This window comes from Sapajus apella, unplaced genomic scaffold (genome assembly GCF_009761245.1).
Source record: "Sapajus apella isolate SASKATOON/1434 unplaced genomic scaffold, GSC_monkey_1.0 scaffold5344, whole genome shotgun sequence".
Lineage (NCBI taxonomy): Eukaryota > Metazoa > Chordata > Mammalia > Primates > Cebidae > Sapajus > Sapajus apella.
In genome coordinates this window covers 1-4,636 of record NW_022442268.1, presented here as the reverse complement: position 1 = coordinate 4,636, position 4,636 = coordinate 1, and the positions used below count along the sequence as shown (strand labels likewise).

The following is a 4,636-nucleotide window of genomic DNA, read 5'->3' as shown; positions in this document are numbered from 1 at the left end:
TTTCTACTTTCGAGTTATGATCGTCCATCATGTCTTCTCCAAGGATAGCAGACCAGTCTTTCATGTTGAGCAAGTGTTTAGTCAGCGTCTTGATGTCATCGTCTTTGTCATTTAGGACTTGTTCTGTGTGTACATTGGAGTCTTCAAATATTATTTTCTGCTTATTCAGTTCACTCACTTGTTCTTTCCATGCTTCAGCTTCCTGCAAAAGATGTTTCTGGCTTTCCTGAAGTTCAGAATTTTCATTCAAAGCATCTTTTATAGCTATCTTCAGTTGTTTGCCATTCATTTGAAATATGTTCAAGGGCGTTTTGGCTTCAGCTACACGTGATTTCAGGGATTTTGACAGATCTTCCAGAGACTGTCTGATTTCTGAAATATCCTCCATCAACCGATGTTGTCTAGAATGTATGTATTTCTCCTCTTGTAACTCTTTTTTTAGATACGGTATTTCGTCCTCCATTTCAGAAACGGATCTGTTCAGCTTTTCACAGGTTTCCTCCAAACTCTGTGCTTCTGCTGCGTTCTTCTCAAAGCTCACGTCCTGTAAAGATGACTCTCTTTCATAGTCTTCATAGCTTTTCTGTAGAAAACTAAATTTATCAAGCAGTTCACATTTTTGTTTAATTTGCTCAGAAAGCTCTGCAGAGAGCTTTTTCTCTCTTCCCAGATATCGCTGACTCCTGACTGATCTACAACTTCTCCAGAAAAAAAGGGGAATAGCAACAAATCCAATAACACCTGCCCATATCACTAATTCCCATGGAAAACCATTAGAATTTGAAAACATACTTTCCAGCAGAGCCGCCAGAATCCTGGGTAGCTTCTCCATGACCAGCCCCAAGTAAGGCTGAGGAGTAGCTCCGGGCTCCTACATAGCGCCAAGGCTGTTGTGGTGGTCGCCACAGTAACCCCAGAACTTGGAATCAGTAGCCTTCAGTCTGGAACTGGAGCAGACCACTGAGGAACCGGCTGCGGGGGGAGCTGTGGACAGGGTTGGGGGTGGTGGAGGGCAATGGAGAAGAGGTGGCCTTCAGTCTGGAACCCGAATCCACAGGCAGCAACTGGAGCAGACCACTATGAAACTGGCTTGGGGGGAGCTGCGCGATGCGGACACCCACAGGTCTCACAGGCCCACACTGTCCTCCCCGACCCCCGTGTTACACTTTACATCTTCAGGTGGTGCAGGTCCGGGGCTGATCCCCATTTAACTGTTTGTTTATTGGTAATATCATATTGTGTTAATTACTTTAGCTTTTTAATAATAAAAAGATTTCTGAAGGAGAGACTGCAAATTTATGATTCTTCAAAATTGCCTTGGCCATTATTGACGTTTTGCTCTTCTATGTGAATTCTACTATCAACATGTGAAGTTTCATTTAAAAAATCATTTTGGCTACTTTTTTTTTTCTGGTTGCTTTTAGAAACAGGGTCTCACTCTGTCACCCAGGCTGGAGTGCAGTGGTGCATAGCTCACTACAGCCTCAAAACCCAGGACTCAAGAGCTCCTCCCACATTAGCCTTCCAAGTAGCTAGGACTACAGGTGTGTGCCACCACACTGAGACATTTGGGTATTTTCAATTGCATTATATTTACAGGTGATTTGGGACAAATTTCCTTTTTGTATCATGAAGGTAACAATTCCCCCTTTAAGATTATCTGATGTGCCCTTCACAAACATTTTGTAATTTCCTATGTTGATGTTTTGTGCATATTTTGTTTTTACTACGAGTTTGAGTACCTTTTAAAAAATAACCTTTTTTTTCTTTTTTTTTTTGACAGAGTCTCCATTTGTTGCCCTGGCTCGAGTGTGGTGGGTGCAATCTTGGCTCACTGTAACCTATGGCTCCCAGGTTTATGAGATTCTCATGTCTCAGCCTCCTGAGTAGCTGGGATTACAAGCATGCACCAACATGCCTGGCTAATTTGTGTACTTTTAGTAAAGACAGCGTTTTGCCATTTTGGCCAGGCGGCTCTCGAAATCCTGGCCTCAAGTTGATCTGTCCACCTCGGCTCCCCAGAGTGCCGGAATTATAGGCATGAGCCACTGCTCTCAGCCTAATCACATTTCTTAATTGGTCACTGAATGCAGGAACAACATTTGAATTTATATTAAGCAATGTTTGTTTTTTAAAAAATCTCTATGATATGTTCACTTCAAAACATCAGAATGCATCCTACAAAATAAGCATATTGTTTGATAAAACTCAAATAGGAGTTACAACCTAAAATGTAAAATTCATTAATTTGAATTTCAGGCATTTGAAGCTACTATTCTCAGTTGGAAACTGTTCCATTACTTAACGTTCTTTTTTATTTGTGAGAATAGACAGATATACCGTTACTGTCTTTAGATTTCTAAAGCAATCATCATTTCCCTCCATCTTTAATAATTCAGTCAGTTATAGAATTACATATTAACAAAGTAGTCTGAAGATTTTACTCTTGTTGCTGATGAGAAATTTGATTAGATACCATTGACGTCCCTCTGTAGATACTGTCTATTACTTCAGGTAGCATCTTAAAGTTTTCCCTTTTTCATGATGCTCTGCAGCTTTACTTTGGTAGCTGACTTAATTTTATTATTATCAACACTTACAGCTAATTTCCCATGTAGAGACATTTCTTTCTTCATTTCTAGTAAATTCTGTGTCATTATCACTTTGAGTCTCACTTTTCTACCGTCTTTCTCTTCTTGGCCATTTGTCAACATTTATCAGCTAAAATCCTGTTAAGTCTATTCGTTTATCCTCCAGGTTTCACAAGTGTTCTCATGTTTTGTATATCTTACTGTCTCTAACTTATTAATTTCTTATGAATGAATTAGCATATTTATGCATTCTCACTTTCATTAGTCTAATGATTTCCTTGTAATTTTAATTATATTGACCATATTTGTCATTTGCAAAATATTTAGTTGTTTCAATTTTAATATTTTGTCTCTTCCATGTGTAATTTTGGCTCTTTGGATGTCCCTATTTCTTGTTATTTTCAATTTTTTCCCCCTTTGGGTCTTTGATAAACCCCAAGTAAATATCGTTCAGATTCTTCTTTCATTTTAATTTTCATTCATCTTCTGCTTGGTGGGGATTTTTAAGTTGCCTTTTTAAGAAGCTATGTGTTGTGGAAATTGAATTTTCACATTTTAAGGGGTTATTTTTAACCTCTTTTTTAGTACTCACTTCTCTCTACTGGAGAAGACTTCTCATTAAATTATCTTGGCACACTTCTTTAACAAATCTTTTTAAACAAGTTGTGGTAGGAAAACTGGATATCTATCTTTAAAAATTAATTTGGACCCCTACTCTATACTATATACAAAAATTAACTCCAAATGGATCAAAGACCTAAACAAAAGAGATAAAACTATAAAACTCCTAGAAGAAAACACAGGCATACATCGTAATAACCTTTCTTGACATTTGCTAAGAGAGCAGACTCAAAGTGCTCTTACCACAAAAAATGGTAATTGTGTGAGCACAGGAATACATTAAGTAGCTTCCCTGTAGTATTCGATTTACTGTGTATATGTATATCAAACCATCACATCACACACCTTAAGTACATGTGATTTTAATAAAAATTTTAAAGAAAAATACAAAATGAAGGGTTCTGGTGATAAATGTATTTCCTGCTGTCTGTAAAAATAGACATTTTTCCACAGAAGACATACGAACAGCCAATGGGTATATGAAAGGGTGCTCAATATCATTAATCATCAGCAAAATGCAGATCAAAATCACAATGAGATATCACTTGTTAGGAAGATTATTACCAAGAAAAAAGCCAAATGATAACAAGTTGTATTAGTCCATTTTCACACTACTGATAAAGACATACCTCAGACTGGGCAATTTACAAAAGAAAGAGGTTTAATGGACTCACAGTTTTCTACATTGCTGGGGAGGCCTCACAATCATGGCAGAAAGTGAAAGACACATCTCACATCGCAGCAGACAAGAGAAGAGAGAGCTTGTGCAGGGAAACTCCCTTTTTAAAAACCATCAGGTTTCATGACACTTATTCACTGCCATGACAACAGTGTGGGAAAAACCCACCCCCATGATTCAATTATCTCCCACTGGGTCCCTCCCTCCATACATGGGAATTATGGGAGCTACAAGATGAGAGTTGGATGAGGACACAGAGCCAAACCGTATCACAGGCGTTGGCGAGAACATTGAGAAATTGAAACCATTTTTGCTGTGTTGTCGGAATGCAGAGAATGATGCAGCCACGATGGAAAACAGTATAGGGGCTCCTCCAAAAATTAAAAATAGAACAACCTCGTGATCTAGCAATCCTACTTCTGGGTGCAAATATCCAAGAGAATTGAAATCAGGATCCTGAAGCACTATCTGCATTCCCATGTTCACTGTAGCATTAGTCACAATAACCAAGATAAGGAAACAAACTAAATGTCTGTCAAGACATGAATGGATAAAGAAAGTGGGGGCATATACATACCATGGAATATTATTCCGCCCTAAAAAAGGAAGGAAATCCTTCCATTTGTAGTAACATGAATTAATGTAGAGGACATTAAGCTAAGTGAAATAAGACAGTCACAGAAGGACAAACACTAGGCGATTCCACTTACATGAGACATTTAAAATAGTCAAACACCCAGAAGAA

General features: G+C 38.2%; 1 pseudogene; it reads right to left on the bottom strand.

Annotated features, from left to right (window-relative positions):
- Positions 1 to 7: 7 nt before the first annotated feature.
- Positions 8 to 877, bottom strand: LOC116547894 (annotated as a pseudogene).
- Positions 878 to 4,636: the final 3,759 nt, after the last annotated feature.